Here is a 24242-nt window from a genome sequence, read left to right on the forward strand (position 1 = left end):
GAGCGGAAAGGAAGCCGGACCGGGAGGGGGGGTGGGGGCGGGGGTGGAGGAGGTGAGTAGGGCGTGGGAGGTGTCACCCTAGAAGGTGAGAGGATTATTGGGGGCTCGGAGGGAAGGGGGCCTGGTCTATAGGAAGAGGAGAAAGGCCGGGCCGGGCAAGGAACAGCTGGCGAGTGTCAGGTTTGTTTCCTCCAGCCCACTCGCACCTCCTAGCCCTCGGCTCGCTGCCTGCATGCATGCCCATTTCTCCTTTTCTCGTTCCCCGAGCTTACATCCCTTGGGCGAAGTGTTTTGAAAATAATCTCTGTTTAGAGAGCCCAGTTATCCTGCCTTTCACATTTGGTCTGTGGTGGGTGGGAGTACTCCGAGTAACTGAACTTATTTTCGTCCTTTCACAAAGGCTGTACGGGGAGATGCATTGGGAGTGAGATGATTGCACCATGGACACCTCCTCCTCTGATGCATTGTGTCTGTGTGTGTGTCTGCGTGTGAGGGAGTGAGGGAGGCAGCACCCCGGGCCCAAGGCAATAATCATTTCACAGAAATGCACCGCCCCGAGTGTCTTATTGCTGTGATGAAATGGAAATTTAAATAAAAGGTCGAACACGTGCGTTCACTGGGAAGTATTGACATGGGTGTTACATCACCAGCAGCCAATCAGATAACTCCAGTTGTGTTTATACTTCTACAACCACCTTGTGAGTATTACAGTATGTCATAACGTTATAAATATTAGGCAGGGTTTTCCCCGGAGTGGGGAGGAGTCAGCTTATATGTGTGTGGTACAGAAGATTGTGCATTTAAGATAACAGTCTTCATTAAAAAAAAAAGCCACTTGAATGGTTTCATTTTACATTTAAGTCACAAGTAATTAAAGGGACACATTTCAGAAGAAAAGAAAGCTGCCATAATATAAAGCTTAGGGTTTTCTAACTTAGGCCCTCACTTGAGATTGGCCACTACTGTAGGTAAAATGTATCCTAAATGATGCCTAATGTTCTAATGCTGATTAAATTGTTTTCAAATGTGAACTCATTAATTTTGCAAAACTTTTTCAAGTAAAATTACATTTTCAGATACTGAGTTTCATTGTGGTTATTTTTTTCACCATTTCAAGATCTGTTGATTGATCCTATGAACAAAGATCCTGCAACTCTAATTCAGACTACTGCATGTAATTTTAAGGCTTAACTGGGAAAACTGAGATTAAATGAGGTGCCCAGGGTCATATATATAGCAAGTGTATTTCAGAGTTGAGATCTGAACCTAGGTTTTCCAGGCTGTTGCCTTTTTCCAAGTAATGTGCAGGATTGATAAAAGTAAGTATTTTATGATATTTGGTTATGAGATTCTTGATCTGATTGCTGATACTTTTTTGCCATTTAACTTTTTGTATTTTCTCATTTTAAAATAAAAATAATATTGTCTTCTCCCTATGCATTATTAAGGTAATAATAATGAAACCTTTGGAAATATCAAGTCATCTAATTTACTTACAAATTAAAATGTGACTTTCTGAAAAGAATTTTATGAATTTATTTTGACATTTTAAAATTACTGTATCATTGACCTAGAGACTAAAAGCAATTTTCATTTAATACAATGCAACTTCAAGTAGAATGTTTAAATTATTTCTCCTGAATATTCAGCTTTTAACAAAATCAATTCTACTTTGTACATTAACTATGTAAAGATGACACTTCTCACCCACCACTGGAAAAATAGTGATTTTGGGATTTTTTTTTAACCCACAGAAGTTGATTTAGTTGTGATTACAATTACTTGGAGCCATTATTTAGGGATATCTGATCTGGTAAAAAGTGTAATTTGTTGCCCTGGAAGTCTTTTTTTCCCCTCCTTTTTAAAGTTAACTAGTTTTTAAAATGTGACTTTGACTTTATCACCATGTTCTAGAATTAAGCTGTCCATTTGGGAAACATCTGATATGTTTTTCTTATTTCAGATAAAATAATAAACTACTTATATTAATAGTATGTTACTTTTTTCTTAAGTCGATTCTTTTATTTTTTTTATTTAAAATTTTTATTTTAAAAAATCAAAGCATTTTGCAGAGGAATACTTACAACTTACTAAAGAAAAGAGCCACAAAGGAGTTGTCATGAAGTGTTGGTTTTTCATTCATTGCTTTCAACATTATATTTTTCCTTTCAAAGGAAGAAATTAACTTTCGTCTTCTACAATGTTTGTATGTGATGGCAGAAACACCAAAAAATTGGTGGATGTGTGACTTTTCTCAGGCACAGATCTTGGCATAATTTCATGCTTTTGTAACATACACATTACCTTCCACTTAGTATTATACTTAAACCTGGACATGTTAGCTAGTGATGAATGACTATCCAATTGATACAACAGGTGGCTTTATCATATCACAAAATCCCTGAATCCTTAGAAGCCAGACAGCTCTAGAACACATTGTCATTTGTTTGCATAGAGATCCAGAAGTGGGGAGGTGAGGAGTGTCCTATAAGATACTCTGTATCTTCTACTGTGAGAAATCTGGTAACCAAATGGGGATCCCCTGCTCTCTAAGTGGGCACACAGGAATTTCCCCACCTCTGCCAAATTCCTGCTAAAAAAATAGAAATCCTTTCCTATATCTTCTATTGGGGTTCTACCAGATTAAGGAAATTCCCACTCTACTGGGGAACCCCAGAAATATCGGAGAGCCCCACTTTAGATCTAGATATAAACCACTGAACTCCACTAAAAGGATAGTAGTTATGGTTCATTAGATGTTTATTCTTGCTTATGGCATCTCATTAAATTTGAGTTTTATCTTGTATGATAGCTATTACTCCACTATGCTGTAGTTTGTATTTATTACTCACTTGTTTGTAAGTACTTTTTGATCATAAATCTTTTGGAACTAAATCAGTGATTTTAAATCTTTTAAGCCCCCTAAGGTCCATTTCTGGGTATTCTATCCCCACATTGCTCTTTTGAGACAAATAGACATCCCTGAAACAAGCTTACTTTCATCAGTGACACTGATATTTTCATACTTAATGCTTTTAAGTGTACATTTGCTTCTATGAAATGCTTGGAGGGCAGAGGATAGTATAGAAAGAAAACCCTTTAAAAGTTATTCAATGTTTTGAGATTACAAATTGAAAATCAAACTAAAGAACAAAAGGACAAAGTCTCATACCTTATATTTGTATAACATTTTATGGGCCTCCAAGTAGTTCTCTCATATATATTAAATCATGTGTTCTTTATAACTCTTTGATATAGAGCAATTTTAAAGATGAGGAAACTGGAACTCAACTGGGAGAGAGGATAAATGAGTTAGCCCACAAAAAGCACATTTAGTAAGTCCCTGACTCAAATCTGTGTCTTCTAAGTATACTGCTCTTTCCACTACACCATATGGTATGTGATGTCACTTGTATGAAACAACTTGAGTTAGAGGTTAACACAGTACTTTAGTACCTACTAGGCACTTAATGTTGATTATTAATAACAAGGAAATATTTAAATCTTGCAATGTAGAAGGTGCTTGAATTCCTGCCCCCCCCCTCCGCCTTTCAGAATATCAAAATGGAGTTAGAAATGTTTAATACCTTAAAAGCATTTGCCTGAAATATATGATGAAGACAGGTCTAGGGGTATTTATTACTATACCCAATTGGGTATCAAAATATATTGGACTCTTATAGTCTCTAAAGCAGTATAACCATTCATCTTGATGACTTCCCCTAATTTCCTGTCCTCATCTGATCCTTGAGCAGACTATTTAAAGCTGCCATAGGTCACCTTGACCCTGCCCCACTATTGCTCAGAATCAACTAGGCTGAGCCGTTGTAGGAAGACCCAAGTTCCACTGTTGATCCTCCCTGACTGTACCAGGCTACCTAGCCTTACCGCAGCTATGTAGCACAGCAAGAAAAGCTGATTTATTAACTACTGGCTTCCCCATTTCAGACAAGAGTGCCCTATGACTTTGTCCATAAAATTGCTTGCTTTTAACCTGCCTGCTGAGATCCTGTTACTGGAATTTGGGGCATTTTTTTCTTTTCTGATGAAAAAGAACAAGGAAAAGAATATCTTAGACTACTGAATTAAAATTTGTGCTAAGTTTCTATAAAATGTCTATTTCTATAAAATAATCCTTTTTTTCAGACCAGACTTGTGATTTTATTGGTATTGAAAGAAGTGTCCTCTGCCAGTGCAGATATTGCAGTTGCTATGTAACTTTCAAGTCTTAGTTGTGGGGGGACTCTGAGAGATTAGGTGATTTACCCAGGGTCACACAGCTAGTATGTGTCAGAGGGTGTCTCTAAATCTCTCGGAATCCCAGCCAGCTTTCTCTTTGGCTAACACTGTGCCTCTCATTATGATGATTAAAACATATTAGTAATACTTTATGATACTAATGCCTTTCTGAGCCACTTAAAATGAATTACTAACATTATTTAATTAATTCCCACAACTATATGAATTATATAAGGGGTGGCTATTATCCTCATTTTACAAATTAGGAAACAGAAGCATAGACTGGTTAAGTTAAATGACTTGCCTAAGGTCATTCAATGAGTCAGAAGTAAAAGTAGTACAGAGAACTGCAGGTTGCCATTCCAATGTGTGATGCACTAGCATAAATTACCTTAGCAATTAAGTTATATATTATGCATTTGAGAATATTGCATAATACACAATTGCATGTTATAATTTAAAGCACAGACTTTAAATATACATTCCAAATTTTCTAAAATTAGCAATGCCAATTTTAGCATCTTAAAATGAAGTAACTTTTTTCTAGATCATAATTTAATATCCTTATAAAAACTATGAAGCATTTTTCAGTTGGTATTATTGGTATTTTATCAAGTGCTTCAAGATCATGTTCTCATCCTATGTGTGAAAATTCCAGGTGTCATTGTTTGAGCTTCATGCTTCAGCTAAATTTTTCATTATTCCCTAATTTTAAGTTACTTTAATTTTGAGAAAATTAACCAGTGAAATATGAAAATTTTGGAATGATTGTCTTCCAAGATAATATCTGCCATTCATAGTCATCAAATCCCAGTTTTAGAGTTAGAAGGCTCCTCAAGGTTTGTAAGAACTAAAGAACTAATTAACACTAAACTACTCTGAGACACTAAAAGCACAAGGTAATCTTATTTATCATATTGTTTTTACAGAAACTCTGCAAACACTTTATTTCAGTGATTATAAAACTAAAAGTAGGAAGCCTCCTCAAGTTTGATCGACTCCACTTTTTTTTTTTAACCCTTACTTAGAATCAATACCATGTATTGTGGTTCTAAGGCAGAAGAGTGGTAAAGGCTAGGCAATGGGGGTAAAGAGACTTCAGAGTTACACAGTTAGGAAGTATCTGAGACTAGATTTGAACCCAGGACCATAGGTATAGTCAAGCTACAGCTAGAAAGGATTGTTTTCAGTTCTGCATGACACATTTTAAGAAACTAGAAATTTTCAGAAGACAACCAATTCATGTCATAAGGATTAGTTTAAGAAAGTAGGTGTCTTTAGCCTGTAAAAAAGAAGTCTTGCGGAGAGGACGTGATGGCTTTATTCTCTGCTTCAAAGAGCACAGGATATTACACATGTGTTATACAGCCTACAAAGAAATTCTTTAATCCAGTTTAGTTTAACAAACATTTATTAAGCTACTTGTGCTATGTAGCCCCAGAGTTGCAGAACTAGGTGTGATGGGGGGATGGGGGGGGGGGGGATTTGCAAAGAAAGCATTTTTAGTTTATGTAAGGAAAAACTTCCCAACCACTAGAGCTAGCCACTATTGGGCCAATTTCCTTGACAGGTAGTGAGCCTTCTCAATAGAGACCTTCAAACAAAGGTTGGATAATCACTTTTCAGAATTTTTCAGGTGTGGATTAAAGCCCTCTATATTCTAACCTCAGAATGACATGTGTAATCCCCTATACTCTTTGAAGCAGAGAATGCATATGTCTGTGTGTGTGTGTATGTGCGTATATATTTACACATACACAATAAATAAATATTAGATTATAGGGAAAATATCCTGATAAATCACTTGACATAAATATATATATATATATAGTCTAGGACTCTTGAGGATCTTTTTTGAAATCTCCTCAGTTCTTTAAGCAGGACTATTCAGTCATTTCCTAATCTTTGTTTTTTGTACAAATTTTAAAAGAATTCAAATCTCAGTATTAAGTTAAAATATTTTGGGATTTCAGTTTCTGCACTCTGGTTAACCACTACTCTCACATGACCTTGCTCATTGATTTATTCTCTGATAGTAGACAGTGGAAATTAATTTAACCTCTTTGAGGTTACCCATTCCTTATATGTAAATCCTTTTTGTGCTAAAATTTTTCATTTTATAGGCAATTATAAAATAAAATAGAAGAGATGATAATAGATATTTAATGTTTAAGTTTTTTTATTAAACTGCATTTTGATAAAAATCACATTTGACAAAATCTTTTACATTTATTTTAGTGGATCTACTGTAAATATTTAGTCTGTGGCTGCTTAGCTCACTTAGTTAAAGCCCTGTGCTAATGAGGCCAAGGTCATGAGTTTTATTCCCCCTGTGGGTGAGTTAACTTTGCTTTGTTCCATAGCTGGTGCCCTAACCCTCACCAGCTGTCTCACAAATGTAAACTCTTGACCACAAAGAGAACTCAGTGTGAAATGTGAAAGGGCCAATAGAATGACAGTGTCACAGAGACTGTACAGAATCATCTAAGACTAAAATTGTTAATATATTATAGTAGAAAATACTGGATTTGAAGTAAAGAATCTTGGACTCTTCTACTTGCTTACTTATCCTTTTCCTCCACCCTTACCTCACATGGTATCACTTAGTTTTAGTCTTTTCTGTTCATTTTCCAGCTCCTTTGCTGTATCTGTCGTTTTGCTCCCTCTCCTTTCAGCTCTGCCTTGAACCTTCTAATCTCATCAATTTCCATGAGTTCAGTTATCTTCATAATTACTCTGTGCAGGCAAATGGCATATATTCAGATTTCATTTTACTCCTAAACTTCATATCCCCCAACTGCATGCTAGACATTTCTATCTAGATATCTCAAAGACACTGCAAAACAAGATTCATTCTCTTCTCCCTCAAACCACCTCTTCCCTATATTTATTGCTATCCTTACTGTCACTCAGGGGTAAGACTTTAGAGCCGCCCTTGACCCTTTATTCTCCTACCTATCTTATCAGTTCATTTTATCTCTATCTCATCTCTTTCATCCATCCACTTTTTTCTTACATAGTCTTTACCTATTTTAGGCCTTTATCACTTCTCACTTGGACCTTCTAGCCATCTTGCTTTTAGTTTCTTCCCCACTTTTAATCTGCCTTCACACAACAATTTAATATTCCTAAAGCACTCCTAACTGCCTAAGCATGTGACCATGCCTCTTTAATTAATTAATTCCAATATTTAATTACTTTGAGAAAATATAAACTCCCCTGCCTGGTAGAGCCCTTTGTAATATGGCTTCCATCTACTTTTCCAGTTATATTTCACATTGCTCCCTTTTATGCACTCTACATCCTGCCTAAACTGTGGCCAACTAGGAATTCACAAAACTTGATATTTCATTTTTACACCCAGGCCATCCTCTATGTCTCAAATGCAGTCTCCTTTCATTTCTGCCTCTTAAGATACAACTCAGTTGGTATCTCCACATGAACCCTTTTCTGAGTCCCCCAGTTTCATGTTTTCTCTTCAAAGGATCTTAAATTTTACTTAGTAATTTACATGTTGTATTATTCCTCTCTCTAGAATCAAAGCTCTTGAAGTTGACAGCTATTGTCATTTTTCCCTCCGTAGTTCCATGTGCATACTAGGCAACTAATGAATGGTTTTTGAATTGTGTGACCTTGGGAAAGTCAATTTATCTCTTTAGAGCTCAGTTTCTTCTTATATCAATTAAACTTTAAAAAGGGCGGAGGAAGGGAACAGGAGTGAACTCATTAATCTCTGAGGTCCCTTTCAGCTCTAAGTCTATGATTCTAATTTTCTACAGTTCTGAAAATTCTATTGATGGATAAACTGTCATATCTGAAGAAAAATAAATCTACAGAAATGCCAGCTCTACTTTAGAGTAAAGATGAAGTTTTACAAAGAATAAGTGAGCCAGAAAAATGCAATAATTGTCACTCTTCAACTTTTGAAGTGGTCACTCCAAATGTGGGACATTCCAAAAGGAATAGCTGTCATATATATGCCCAGGGCAGAAGAGTGTGAATGGATAAACACACCCATCAGCACTGGCAACAACTCTAAAAGTACATGTCTGAAGTACAGCTCATCTGTAGTATCTTCATGTTTAAAGGACAACATGTTATTTTGATTGCTAAGAACTTTTAAGTACAATGGGAGAGGCACTTTTTTTCCTGCTAGGGTAATAAGATGATAATTTAGAGTTTAGAAATTACTGACCGACTTTAAGGTGTATTACTTCTCTCCTAGGCCAGTCACAATTGGCGTTATGTTGTACAAAGTTGTTTTGCCTCCCTGGCCATTAAAATGATGTGGCTCACTGAACAAGTACAATTCAAGTGCATGGCACATTTTTTCCCCCTGATTTTGTAATCTAGCTGCCAAAGTGTTGATTTTTAAACATTTCAGGATTTTCAATCCACCCAAAAGATTAAATAACCAAATTTATATTGTTTTATATCACATGCTCAGGGTTATGTTTATGCAAACGACTGTTATGGAAAAGTGAAAATGAGAACACTGCAGGCATGGGTTATGATACGGAAGGTGTTCATATATGTATTGATGACCCTATCTTGTCACAGGACAAGAAAGTTGGGATAATGTTCCTTATATATTATGAATAAGTACAAAGCCTTAGTAAGAGCCATTGATTATATAAACATCTTCAGTTTGCCAGATGAGGTAAAGCATACTGGAAGATTACAAAGGTGGCATACATCAAACTTTCTGATGTCAAGGCTTTGGGATAGAAGGAACCAGTGTTTTGGACGATAGAATCAGGAGCCTAAAGATTTCAAGCTTGATAGAATAGGTCAGATAGCTTTAAAGGTCCCTATTTAAAAAATAGAAAAAATCAGGTGCTTGAATGCAGGAAGGGAGAGAAAAAGATACCTGTGTAGTAGTTCATCTAAAAGAATAAATCAATAGTTTGATGTGGTAGCCAGAGAAGCTAATTGGATCTTGAGCCACAAAAAATTATATTGGCTGAAGTGACAAAGATGTTGACTTCCCTTTATTCAACAAGAAGAATTTATCTTCCTGTGTCAGTAGTTTCACTAAATACCTTGGACCTAAGAAACAATTGCACATTTACCCAGAGAAAGGTTTCACAGCATTCCTAGAGTCTAACAGTCTTCACTGTCAGAAGAAGTTCTTATCTACGTCTACCTTAAGTCATTCCTGCTGCAATTTTCACTTTGTTGGGTTAAAGAACAGCTGGTCACCAGCCTCCATATATAATAACCCTTCACGTACTTGAATACTGTTATTAAGTCTTCCTTTAGTGTTCTATAATCCAGACTAAAAAATCCCAACTCCCATTTTTCTAACCCTTTAATCAACTTTGTGATTCTGCTTTGAACATTATCCAGCTTCTACGAAATCACTTAAATTGTGGAGCCCATTTCTGGATACAGTACTTTAGTAAAGAAAGTAACTGGCAGAAAAAAAACAATCTGGTATTTTCTACATATTCTACTAGAGTACCTGTATCCCATTTTTTCTTCTTTCCCTTATAAAAGAGCATTTCCCCCATAAGGAATCATACATTTTTAATAAACCAGATTAATTAGCTTTTGAACATTTATTTGAATATACCAGTTGAATATGATGTTCAATATTCCTCTAATTGAGTTGAATGTCTTCTTGTTTTATCTGATGCTAGGTGAATTTCAGTTTCATCTGATACATGAATTTCAGTAATTTTAATTTCTCTTCCCTGAACCATTACAGTCACCACCTAATTGGTCTTCAGCTCATCTCCCAGTTTTTGTCCATCTTCCAAACAACTGCTGAAAAGATTTTCCTAAAGCACAGTTCTGACCATGTTAGACTCCTACTTGGTAAACTCCAGTAGCTTCCTGATAACTGGAGGATTTAATATAAACTCCTCTGATGTTTAAAGCCCTTCCCACTCTGGCTTCAATGTTCCTTTCAGCTTTATTACACATTACTTTCTTTTTTGCACAGCATAATCAAGTCAAACTGACCTTCCTGTTCCTTCTCTCCATGTCTTTGAACTGGTTATCCTTCAGGCCTAGAATATACTCCCTCAACTCCTCTTGAGATCTTCAGTTTACCTCAAAATTCATGTCTTATACATGAAGCCTTTCCTGAGTTTTCCCTTGATTCCCAAATTCCTGAGGAAAAATTAATTGATTCCTTTTTGCATAATGTGCCTACATGCACATTTTAATTCTGCATCTTTTTTACCAGTTGTCTTGCTTATACTGTCCACACTGCCCCTCCCCATGCCCTTCCAGTTCTATAATCATAATCAAATCAACTATGGCATTGTTCAGGGAAACAGATCTGTGTTGATCTACTCTGCCTCTTCCCCTAAGTGGTTCCATTCAACAACAGCGACTTTCCCAACCACCCCTGGCCACCACACCCCTTTGTATGTATTGTTTTCCAGTGCCCCACCCACTAGAATGTAAGCTCCTCCAGAGTGGGGGGAGTGATTCACTTTTGTATTTCTAGCTCCTAGCATAGTGCCTAGTAAATAAGTGCTATTGAGAATGAAGTGGGAATGAGACAACTCAGTTGAACTTAATTGAATTGGGAGGATTCACTAGCTAGTGAACTCCCTTGAAGTTTGATAAAACAATTTAGCTAAGTTAGTGTCTAGACCTTACAGTCTAATAACACATTACAAAAATAAACAAAGTCATATTAATAATAAGTGCATAAGAAGATGCTAAATGTTATGAGGGAGGGCAAAGGAGAAGGGAAAAGCAGATTATGTGGGGAATCAAAATTGGGAAAGGCTCTCTGCAAAAGGAGTTTTAATTGAGCTTTAAAGGATAGCTAGACAGAAATTCAAATAGTAGAATAAATAGAGAGGTAGTGTAGAAAGGAAGAAAAGTTTTCATCATCATTTTGGAAAGTAATTTAGAATCATGTCGTATGAGTCAAGATGCTTGTGTATACCCTTTGACCCAGTGATAACTGTAACTAGGCATAAATCACAAAAATCAGGAAAAGGACCCTTATGTGCTTGTCTTGGCTAAGAACTAGAAACAAAATTGGCACCTATCAATTGTAAATGATTGAACAAAATTATATAGTAGAATACTATGCCATAAAAAAACGACAAGAGCTAAAGATTAAGAAAAGCCTTGGAAGAGATCTATGAACTGGTACAGAGTAGTCGGCAAAATCAGGGGAACGATTTATATAATGACCTCAAAGTGCGACAAAACAACTTTGAAGACATTGAAAGTGATTACTACAATGGCCAATCATAACTTCAGAAGAAAATGAAGTATGTTCCTCACTTCTTGGCAAATAGCTAATGTACTAGAAATTCAGAATATGGCATACATTTTCAGATATAGGTAGTGTGTTGATTTATCTTGATTAGATTATTTTTGCAAAGCTTCGTGGTGGGGGTGGGGGAGGCAAAGGAAGGAGAATTTATAGGTTATGATAACCATGTAAAAAAGTAGAAAAGAAAGATATCAATGAAATAATTTTAAAAATCCATAGGAGAGGGGCAGCTGGGTAACTCAGTGGAGTGAGAGTCAGGCCTAGAGACAGGAGGTCCTAGGTTCAAACCCGGCCTCAGCCACTTCCCAGCTGTGTGACCCTGGGCAAGTCACTTGACCCCTATTGCCCACCCTTACCAATCTTCCACCTATGAGACAATACACCGAAGTACAAGGGTTTAAAAAAAAAATCCATAGGAGATCTCATGCTTTGAGAACTGTTTCCCATTAACAAATATTTTTCAAGAGGAAAAAAACCCTAAAAATCCATAAGAGAAGCCCAGAATGTAACCCAGACAAGCATGACATTTTTTAATAATCATCTCAAATGCAATAGATACTTAAATTGCTAATTGTGTACAGGACAATAAGTAGTTCCAGTTGAGCTAGAAAACCAAGCATATGAAGGAACAGTAGCATGATATAAGACTGGGAAGAGAGAATAGTTCCAGATATTGAAAGCTCAGGAATTGAACTTGGCAATATGCAACTATTGAAAGGTTCTGAGCAGAGAAATGAAACATGACCAGCTGGATGACCTTTTAGTTATTATTCTGTCCAGACAGAATGACAATGACAGTAGGATAGTGGGAATAGAGAGAAGGGTATGAAATGATATACAAAGGTAATATCAGGAGGACTTGTGAGATAGGAAATATATTCATGTTTTCAAAGATGGAAGGCTGGGGGAATGGTGGTGCTATAGTAAAGTCAGAAGGAAATGCAAGTTTTGGGGGAGAGATGGTAAATTCTGGTTATGATATGGGTTTGAAGGATCAGTGAGACATTTAGGAAAAGATGAAGTTCTGCAACCCGAGAGAATTTAGGGCAGGAGATGGAGCTTCTGAAATCATATATACAAGGTGATAGTTGAAGAAAGGATCAAATGAGATTCCCAAGGATGTAAATATGAAGAGAAAAAGAAAAAGGACTGAAGACAAAAGCTTGAGCACCTGTCATAGGAAGTTGCAAGGAGAATGAACTAGAGGCAATGGAGAACCAGAAAAGTGGAGTGACTATAGCCAATCAAGGAGAGAGTATCCTGAAGGAACAGATTGTCCAGTGTCGAAGAGAGATTAAGGATGATGAAAGCAGGGGGAAAAAAAACCCAAACTGTTGACTGTAGCAACTAGGGTACCTTAGAACAATTTCACTTAAATAGGGATGGGAGACACATTGCAAGTAGTTGAAAAGAAAATGAGTGGTAAGAAGAGTCAGATACAGATAATTTAATCAAGAATTTTCCCAGTCAAGAGGAAAAAAGATAGTTGGGCAACAAGTCTTTATTAACTGCTGATGCTCTGCCAGGCTCTGTGCTAAGGCTTAGATGGGGCATTAGAGCAGAGGGAAGACCTTTTCAGGATTATAAAGATGGGAATATGTTTAGAAGGTCAATCAAATACATGAAAAAGAGGATGAACTGCTCATTCATTATTTTTAGTTACTCTTGGCACTTGAATGAGTGTTCATTAGCAGAACCGCGCCCCCCCCCCCCACACACACACACACTCAGTTCTGAAATGACATGCCAGCTTTGCTTCATGATGCTGCCTGGAAAAGGTGCTCAGAGCACAATTTCGAATGACTTCAAAGTTGACTAAAATAATGGAAATGGTTGAAATTATGGACAGAATTTTGCTTCCAGTGGGGAAAAAACCCATCCACCAAAGACCAAAGATGTCACCTGTTCCCTTACAGCACTATTTCTAAACTGTTACCTTGACAGCATATTGTCAAATGTTGCATGCATGGATGAAAAAACAGAACAATGAAAAGACAGTGACGGCTTGGGAAGATTTTCAGGTTGAGTTTGGCATAAATGATAGACCAAAAAGTAAAACAGACTAAAGATTTACCAGATGAGAAAGGATCTTGGTTGGGGAGCAGGAACTGTTTAAATAGCCCCTGGCACGTTCCGTGAGCCTGCAGTAGCATCCACATCTGATTCGGTTCCAGACGCTTTATTACTGCTACATCTATATCCCATGCAAGACAAAACCTTTCAGATCTGTGTTTTAGAGTGCAATCATTCTGAAGACGTAAAAATAGTGTTGATTGCAACTCGGATGTACTGAATCAATCATGTAAATGGCATTGCATCTACACAAATCTTCCAGATCAGCACACCAGACTAAACTAAATGTTTCACAGTTAGCGAAAGGGAGGAAATAACATGGAAGAGAAATATCAAAGCATGCAGTGAAACACAATTAGAACCAAAGGTATCAATAAGGCTAGCAACAGACTGTTGGTATGAATAATAAGAAATCTAGAGACTGTAGAAGATTATTATGAACAAAAGGAAAGAAAGAAGCATTTACATGACACCTCCTTGTCAAGCACTTTTTATAAATCTCATGTGATTTTTTTTCCCCTCTTTTAAACCCTTACCTTCCGTCTTGGAATCAATACAGTCTTGATTCCAAGGCAGAAGAGCAATAAGGATTAGGCAATGGGGGTCAAGTGACTTGCCCAGGGTCACACAGCTGGGAAGTGTCTGAGGCCAGATTTGAACCTAGGACCTCCCATCTCTAGGCCTGGCTCTCAATCCACTGAGCTATCCAGCTGCCCCCATATAATCTAAATATTTCAAATGAATCTGTGATCTCATAGATAGATATAGGAATTCTTCCAGACATCCAGATCAAAATCTGCTCATGCCTACCTAATCCTGTGCAATTCTTACCCATGTTCTCTTTCCTCAGTTTGTCAGAGGGGATCCACCCAAAGTGCTGGCTTTCCTTGTTTTCTCCCCATGGACTGCTCTGATTGGCCATTTGTTATCCCTTGCTCTTGCCACATGGCCTTTCACTATCATACAATTCCTGGATTGCTTTGTCATCTAGAGCATTCCTTTTGGGTATTATGCTGCCATCTGCGCCTATCCACCATGCACCTCTCTGTTGTAATCCGTGTATACCATGTGCTTGACATGTGATATTGCAGCTTGATTTCTTTGGTGGTAGTGCTGTTCCAGGACTTGCCATCAGCTAGCAAAATATTAGTATTAACAATTAGAGACCTTTGCTTTCTCAGGAAACCAGGGAGCAGTAAAATGACTTTCAATCTCTCCAAAGCGATTCAGGCCCCTCTTCTCTTTTTCAGCTCTGGACCCAGCTTACTATTTTTCCAGATATACGTATTTTTGGATATGCATTTTTAGGATATCTCTTCAAATGTATATTGAAGTCTGAGCAGTATACATTCTTCATCCACTTAGTTTTTCCCTTTTCTTCTGGGCCAGACTCTTCTTCTATGTAGCTCCACAGTGTCTCAGGAATTAATATAATATGCACAATGCTGTCACAACACAAAGCATTTGGAAGACCATTCATAGGGAGTTCCCACTCAACTTGGATTCTTTGCTGGATTTTCTCCATCACTGTAGTTAACACTTTTGGCAGAGTTCCCTGATCCATAGGCAGCTTAATGTTTATTTTCAGAGGATGCTTTTATTAGTAATACATATTACCTACTAATGCCCTCCCTGAAGTTGCCCTCAATTCACATTCAAATGATTTTTTTCCAACTCATTCCTTTTATTATTTTTTCAGTTACCTCTAGAAACAATTTTTTAACAGTTGCTTCTGACCTTTTCCAATCTAAATTCTCTCCTTCCCTCCCACTCATCCCCCTTTCCCTGACAGCAATCTAATATAAGTTATTTCAGGAGTGGGGGGAAGAGAGGCAGAGAGACAGAGACAGTTATCATGCAGTACAAATTTTCCTATTCCTCATGTTGTGAAAGAAGATTATATTGCACATGTAAGGAAAAAACTCAAAAAGGGAATTAAGATAGGCAATGAAGACACAAAGCTACCACTCTTTGCAGATGATATGATGGTATACTTAGAGAGACAGAAGAATTAACTAAAAAAACTAATTGAAACAATTGACAACTTTAGCAAAGTTTCAGGATATAAAATAAGCCCTCATAAATCATCAGCATTTCTATACACTACCACCAAAGTCCAACAACTAGATATAGAAAGAGAAATTCTACTTAAAACAACCAAAAACAATATAAATACCTGGAAGTGTACCTACTCAAACAAACCCAGCAACTATAAACACAATTACAAAACACTTTACACACAAATAAAGTCAGACTTAAACAACTGGAAAACCATTAGTTGTTTGTAGGTGGGCTAACCAATATAACAAAAATGGTGATTCTGTCGTAAATAAATGATTGATAAAATTTTTATATAGATTAGAGAACAGGCATATAAATCGATAGTTAATAATGTATTCTTGATCACTTTTTATTCACTACTAATAAAATCAGAGATTTTTTCCCCTACCCATTTGGTATCTAGTTTTCCTACAGAGACAGGGCTTGTGATTTCATTGGTATAAGAAATCCTCAGTGAAGAAACTCCTATCAAAAATCAAATTAAAACAACTCTGAACCTCACATCTTTCAAATTGGCTAATATGACCAAAAAAGAAAATGATAAATGTTGGAGGGAATGTGGAAAAATTGGAACACATACATGTTGGTAGAACTGTGGACTGATACAACAATTCTGGAGAGCAATGTGGAACCATATTCAAAGGTCCATAAAACTGACCCAGCAATATCACTACTGGGCCTGTATCCAAAAAAACATCAAAGATAGGGGAAAAGGATCTATCTCCTCAAAAATGTTTATAGTAGCTCTTTTTGTAGTGGCAAAAAATTGGAAACTGAGGGACTGTCCATCAATTAGGGAACTGACAAACAAGCTGTAGTATGTGGTTGTAACAGAATACTATTGTGTCATAAGAAATTACGAATAAAATGAGGTCAGAAAACCTGGAAAGATTTATACAAACTGATGCAAAGTGAAGTGAGCAGGACCAGGAGAACAGTGTATACAGTAACAGAAATACTGTATAATGATCAACTGTGAAGGACTAAACTATTATCAGCAATACAAGATTCCAAAATTACTCCAAGGGACTCATGATAAAAAAAAATAAAAAGCTACCTACAGCCAAAGAAGGGACTGTCAAAGTCTGACTGCAGTGCAAAGCATTTCATTTTTATTTCCTTCATGAGTTTTTTCCTGATTGTGAGTTATATGGTATTTTTTTTCCTGGCATGAGGAATATGGAAATATGTATTGCATGACAGCGCTGGTATAAGCTATATCAGATGATTTATCACCTCCAAGAAGGGGAAGCGAAGGGAGAAAGGGAGAGAATCTACACTGCAAAATGTCAGGTAAAAATTGTTTCTACACGTAATTGAAAAAAAAATTTTTTAAGTTAAAAAATAAAAAGAAACATCCTATCAATGCAAGTCCAACCTTCTTTTCAACGTATAATATCAGAGGAGAGGTGATTAAATGACCATTGAGGAGATAAGTGATTTGTCCAGGGATATTCACTCAGTATATGTCAGAGGCAGGACTTGAACTTGGGTCTTACTGGCTTTTAGTTCTATTCTCTGTCCACCATCCCCCTCCTTCAACTACGTCATATATAAATGCCTCAGTGCTCTTGTCACCTGCGGCATGGGTTGCCTCTCATATTTGGTCCAATCCAGCTGCTTTTCCAGTTTTTGTTGCCTTGAGTGCTATTTCTATCTCTGAGAGACTTTTGTAACTATCGTCCAAGTGTGGTCGTTCTAACATCAATAACATTGATGGTGTAAATCAGTGATGGGCAAACTATGACCCGCAGGCCAGGTGCAGGGAGGGGGGGTGGCGAAATGTTCTATCCAGCTGCCAACATTATTCCTAATCTGACAAATACAAGTAGGATACAATACAATGAGAGTTTGAAAGAGTTGCCTTAGAAACAGACTGACAGAGGAGCATTTCCTTTCCTTTGGCCCCCTCTTTAAAAAGTTTGCCCATCACTGGTGTAGTTGATTGAAATGTTTTTCACAGATCTTTCCTATTTTTCTTTTTACAGTTCATCCCCTTCCACTGGTAATGCATTTCTTTAATGGAACTATTGTTTTCCCTTTCTAAATGCATTTAAACCCAGCACTGACAATGACTTCAAACTATCCTTTGTGCTTGAAGAAAGTTCAGAAAGAGCAGCCAGAAGATTCAGCACTTCCAACTCTTAAGCCCTAGAAATTTCTCCTTACTTAGTAGTTTGTCATAATTCTCTCCTTCAATCTGGTTGTTTTTCTATCTAGATTTTCATCCTTCCTATGATCTTATTTATTTTTATTTATATGATATAGTCTTTTATCTTAGCCATAGACAGTTATGGTTGTTGCCCAGGGTTCTATTTTTCCATTTGTTTTGCCACATTTTATTATCTTTCACAAATTCACCAGTAAAGAGCTTTTTATACAAAATTATTCAGAGAATGTAAAATTACTACAAATTCAGCCACTTAATCATTTTTGTTTCTAAAAAGAGAAAAAAATTCAATCAATTAGTTGTCAAATATTTCTAGATCCTACCTACACAATATTTTTTGTATGTTCTCTCCCTTCACATAGCCATACCCCTAGTTCAGGTCCTCATTCCTTCTCATCTGGATTATTTTAATAGCTCCTAAGTGGTCACTCCTCCTCAAGTATCTCCCTGCTCCAATCCATCCTCTATACAGCTGCCACTGACCATGTCACTCCTTTGCTGCAGAAATTCTAGTAGCCCCCTAATACCTTTGGCACTTTGCCATCTGGCTCCAGCCTACATTTCCTCATTTATTACATATTACTACCCTTTATGTATTATAGAATCAGATCAAGTTGGCCTGCTTGCTGTCCCTTACATCTCTTATTTCTATGCCCTTGTACAGACTCTTCATCATAGCTAGGATGTGCTGGAGCCAGCTCCATCCAGCTCCCAAGAGCCAGTTGTTAAATTTAGTATGTGAGCATTTACATCTTAGAAATTGAACTACAGATTGGAACTAGATTTGTTGTTTTATTGATTGTCTAGATTTAAGAAAGCAAGGGAAAGAATGTCAGTAATAATGCAGGTTAAATTTAAAAGTTACACATATGTGGCATGATGGGAAGATAAGCTGGCTCTTAGCCCCACCTTGGCTGTCCACTGTTTTGTGTCCTTAAATCAAGTCTCTGAGACTTCATTTTCTCATCTGTAAAGTGAGATTTAATGTCTACATGGTGATTATCTATCGAATGCCTTTTACACTTCTGCTAACATTTATCTGTTTAAACGGAATTTCCATCTCATCAGTTCCTTTGCTAGCTAGAGCAGAGATGTACCCCTTTTTTTACTCTGGAACCCTCTCCAGGGCACCCCCACTCTACAGATTCACAAATGCCTGCATGGCTTACTGGCCAACCTTCCCTTTACTTCTATCCATCCTCCCCAAGCTACCTTCCAACTCCAAAGGACTCCATCATTGTTCCTTTTCCCTCCCCAGCCCTTACAATTCTGGAAGCACATTCACATCAGTATTACAATTGGTACTGAAAAAGATATATGAATTAGTTTACTCTCTAATGGCTTCCTCCACCAAATCTATAACTTTCCAAACTAAAACATCCCTCCCTGGCCACAGTTCCCCAGTGTGCGTCTCCTCCATCAGAGATCCTCCTAAAAATGACATCCATGAATGTTATTGCCCAGTCCCACTATGATATTCAGAACTGAATTAAGTGACTGTTGATACCTCAAGAGACTAGCTCAGGAGTGGCTTAACTTTTTTTCTATCTTTATCACATTCTCAGACATCCAAATGATTCATTTCAATAAATATTTACTAAGTGCCTACCATGTTCTAGGGTAGATACGCTGCTAGAATAATTGAAAGTAGATAATTATGTGCTTTTAAAAAATAAATATTGTTTTCTAGTAGAAAAAAGTCTTTTTAGTTAAGAAATATCTTTTTTTAAAATTATTTTAGTGTCTTTTCAATCTCTATTTACACATTAAAGGTACTTAATGGTATGTTACATTTTTAAAAGAGTTTTTCTTTTGCTCTGTGCCCTGGAATGGGTCTGAAAAGGAGCCCAGAGAAGCAGATATTAAAGGTATTGAAGCAGCCACGAGCTATCATGGATGAGAGCTACAGAGATGAGAGGGCTGATTCAGAATGGCATTCCTGGGTCCCAGAGGCACTAATGGGAGGGAGATAGAAAGGAGAGGACATAGAATGGAGAACATATTTTCAGGAATGAAAATGGTCTGGCCTGTGGAAAGATTTTTGTTGTTTTTATAACTTGATTATTACAATCAATCGATTTCTGTCATGGACATAGGTAGGTTACTTAATGGAGCAGCTAGGTGGTAAGATGGGTTAAGTCCTAATCTAGCATCAGATACTTACTAGCTAGTGTGACCCTAAGCAAGTCACTTAATCCCTATTTGCCTCAGCTCCTCATCCGTAAAATAGGGACATACTAGAGAAATGGCAAACCACTCTAGTATGTTTGCCAAGAAAACTCCACGGGGGTCACGTAAAATCAGACAGAACTCAACAACAGCAACAAGGTTGCTTAACAGAAAAGCTCTGAAGTATTGGGCCTTTGAAAATACACTTATTCTTTTCTATTTTTTTTCAAGAATTGGAGTCAATTTTAAGTTGTCCTAGAGTGGAGTAAGTGTTAAAAAACAGTGGTTGGGAAATCAAGAATGATCTTCAAATTATACCTGGGAATGGGGGAAGAGGTAACTAAGGCTTAGAAAAACCCTTAGGGAAAAGGGGAGAGAAGATTCCCCCAAACTCAATCTACTACCTGTAGACACCCAGAGAAAGAATGTCTTCTACTAAACCGCACCCAGCCACTGATTATCCTTACTTGGGCTCTAAGCTCATCAATTTCTTTTGTGTTCCCCTAAAGGAAAATGATAGATAAGTGACTGAATAGACTTTGTGTTGTTCTCCACCCCTAACCACCACCACCCCTGGTTTGTCCACCCCACCTCCTCCAAGAAAAAAAATACACAAAGAGGACTCTGGCTTCTGAAAACCAAGAGAAATTTTTCTTGGCTTTACAAAAGAAACACTCCACCTTCTCTGGAATCCTGTATGAGCAGGTAAAATGATGATCCTGGATTTTTATTGGGGCCCTGCAGGTCAAAGGGCTGCTCCAGTCAAACTTGCTTTCCTTATAACAAACACATAAAATACTAGAGGTCTGTTAGAGGTGTAGCTTAGTGGCTGTCAGCCTGTGATATCTAAAACTAAATTCATACTTACAAAGTAGGACTGCTGTGGATACAAAAGGTTTTATAGGGTAGAAGACTCCATTCTGCTAAAACATGAAAGTACAGGATCAAATGCTATTCTGAAGGTGAAGGGATTTCAAGGCTGAATATAAGCTCATTGAGAGCAAGATTGTTTGATTTCTTTGGCTTCTCCAAGCCCATTATAGTGTCTGGGACATTGTAGGTACCTAAGATGAAGGCTTCTTTTTGGAGTGGAAAATAATTACAGGTAAAGAAGTCGTGTGTCAGGCTCTGCAAAAGGATAAAAATGAACCAGTTCCTGCCCAGTGAAGAATTGTGCAGAAGTGATGGGAAAGATACCATCAGAGAGTCAAAGGGTTAAAAAAACAGAGGGACAGTCAAGTAGCAAGAGGGCTGCGAATATTTGCTTTTGGTTTTCATGTGCAATTTAGCCACTGGTTCTTTCCTTTATTAGAACATATTTTATATTATACATGTTGTGTCCTCTGTAACTTTTCCATAGCATGCAATGACAACATATCTAACAGACAGAGTAGCACATTTGTCTACTGGAGTCTGAAGTCAAATATTGTGTATAGGAGACCTTGTTCTATGGGAGATACAGGTAAATGCATCTTCCCCCCACCTGGTCATAGGAGCATAAATTTAAAAGTAGAAGGGACTTTGGAGGTCATCTAGATGAGGAAACAGTAGATCCAAAAGGCCCAAAGGTCACATAAGGTAGTAAGTCACAGAGCTAATTCCTCTGACTCTAAATTCAGGACATTTCCCATGGCTCCTTGAGTCATGGAAAAAGTCTTACCTTATTCTATTAACAGTCTTGATTCATTTAAGTTGGAAAAATGACTGCCAAACTATTTTAGACCTAGCCAAAATCTAACATAGGACAATAGAAGCTTAGAGAGAGCAGAGACCTCCTCTCTGAGACTTTTCCTTATACCCCCCCATCTACTAGGGCTTTCCTACCCTCCAAATAAACCTTGAATTTTATTTGACATTTTCTCTATTCTATGTGTATGGTACCTTTTGTATCCACTGGTATAAGTTCCTTGAGGGCAGTGACTGTACTTTTTGTTTTTAGTTTCCCAGTTATTAGCATGGTACTTGGTATATAGTTGAAATTTAATAACTCTTGTTAATTCATTGATTGATCTCTGTCAAATTATAGAATTATAATACATATATAATGCAGATTGAATTGCTTGCCAGCTCTGGGAGGGGGAAGGGAAGAAGGGAGGGAGACAATTTGGATTAAATGACTTTAGAAAACTTAAGTGGAAATTTTTATTAAAATAAATAAAATCGAATCACAGAATTTTCACAGTTGGACAAGGACCTCCATGGGCATACAGTCTCTCCTATACCATAAAAAGAACAATCTACTTCAAATCATTTTGCAGGGAAAGAAGCGAAGAGCCAGAGAAGGACTTACCCAAAGTCACAAAGTAGTTAGTAACATTTAGTGCCCTTTATTTTTTACTTCTCCATACTATGTATCTCTGATCTCTACTCAAGTATTATTCCTTTTCTAATGAAAATTAAAACTGAACCTTCTCCAACAAGTTATTGCTACGGAGACTCCAAGAATCCCTTAACATTTGTAAATTTGCAATTTCTCTCTAGGTGTCCTGAGTTTGGAGGCTTATTTAAAGTCTTTTTTATATTGTTGCCCATGTTACTTTCCCTCATAAGATTATTCATTCTCTAAGATCAACTAATCTATTCTTTATTTCCATTGTAACTTCACTCAGTTTGTTAGTATATTTGTTAATTCGGCAAGCATGTATTGAACGTTTCTTATGTGCAAAAAACAGAGTCACTGACATCAAATACCATACAGTCTAGTAGGTCAGGTAATGGATACACAGATAATTATAATACAGAGCAGAATGGGATGATTAATCAACAAATATTAATTAAATAGCTACTATGTGCCAGGTACTGTATGAGGCACTAGATTTATATTATGATTTATATATACATATGCACACATAAGTCTGTATATATATTTATTTACATTTAATTTATATATATTTACATAAGTGAGACATTTCCTGCTCTCTGAGAGCTTACATTCTAATTTGATGCCAAGGAAGGAAGTTTTAGCCTAAGCAGTTAGAGGGATTTTTAGCAAAGGGCATAGAACAGTAGATAGTCAAGCTCTTTCTGGTAGTATTAATTTAAATATTGATCCCAGAGCAAGAAGCAGTATGGGAGGGAACAGATTGCTGTGGTATGGGTCAGTGGCAGGGCACATGGTGATCCATATTGGGCAGTCCCTGTTGACCTTCAGGGGATTTGTTGCATCATCAGGACTAGATAAGTTCAGCTCAGTATCAAAACAGGGGGCCCAAATGTAAGTGGATTACCTAGCCCTGGGGAGGTGTGGTGCCCATGGGAGGGTGGGGAGTGCTTTTAAAGATTCCAAACCTTTTTACCCCATTTATAAGCTTTCCACTGCACCTCTTCTGCCCCACCTTCTCAGCTGAAAACCTTCCCTCATAATTCCTTGGGGAAAAAAAATTAAGTCCTTCTCTTCTTCTGCCCTCTTTTTCATCCTACTTCAGTCAGTCTTCTCACTGTGATGATCAGAGTTTTAAAATCTTTCAAAGCTGATTGTTATTACTGGCTCAAGAGTTCTGGTTTGGCTCACTTTACGCTGCATCAGTTCATACAAGGTTTCCCAGACTTCTCCAAAACTATTTCCTTCATAATATCTTATGGCATAGTATTATTTCATTATGTTCATATGCTATAATTAGCTATTTCCCAGTCGATGGACAGGCACCCCTTTTGTTTCTAGTTCTTTGAGACTGCAAAAAGGTCTAGTATGAATATTTTGTATAAAAAGGTCTTTTTCGTCTTTGGGATTAGAACTGGATCTTAAAGTAAGCCTAGGGAAACTAAGGGCAGAAATGAGGAAGGAGGCATAGGAGATAGCTAGTGAAAAGGCATGAAGTCATGCCAATCAATTTATCAGTGGGGTACTTTGTAAAACTCATTAAGATCATAATAAAATTCATTTAGAAAAATAAATATCTAAAAAAAGGGAAATAATAAAAAGAGATAGGGATGAAGGGAGAATTCTAGACCTCAAACTACATTAAAAAACAGCCATCAAAACCATCTGATATTTTAAAAAAAGAGAGGAAGACCAATGAAATAAACAGGACGAAGGAGAATTAGAAACACTGGAATGCAATAAACTAGTCTTAGAAAAATTGGAAAATATAAATTACTTAGGAGAGAACTACTTATCTGATAAAAATTGTGGGAAAACAGAAAGATACGATCTGATAGAAATTTGGCTTAGACCAATGCCTTTCACCACATTCTACAAATAGAAGAGGAGTGAGTATTTACCTTTTACAGCTATGGGTAGAAGTATTTTTAGCCAAACAAGGGATAGAAGCAATTACAGGT

General features: G+C 37.1%; 1 protein-coding gene across 1 annotated transcript in view; it reads right to left on the minus strand.

Moving 5' to 3' along the window:
* Window positions 1-24242, minus strand: part of ZBTB10 (zinc finger and BTB domain containing 10) — a 128063-nt gene that overhangs the window by 62551 nt on the left and 41270 nt on the right. The gene's annotated exons all lie outside the window — the stretch shown is intronic.

Source organism: Gracilinanus agilis, chromosome 1 (genome assembly GCF_016433145.1).
Source record: "Gracilinanus agilis isolate LMUSP501 chromosome 1, AgileGrace, whole genome shotgun sequence".
NCBI classification, from domain to species: Eukaryota; Metazoa; Chordata; class Mammalia; order Didelphimorphia; family Didelphidae; genus Gracilinanus; species Gracilinanus agilis.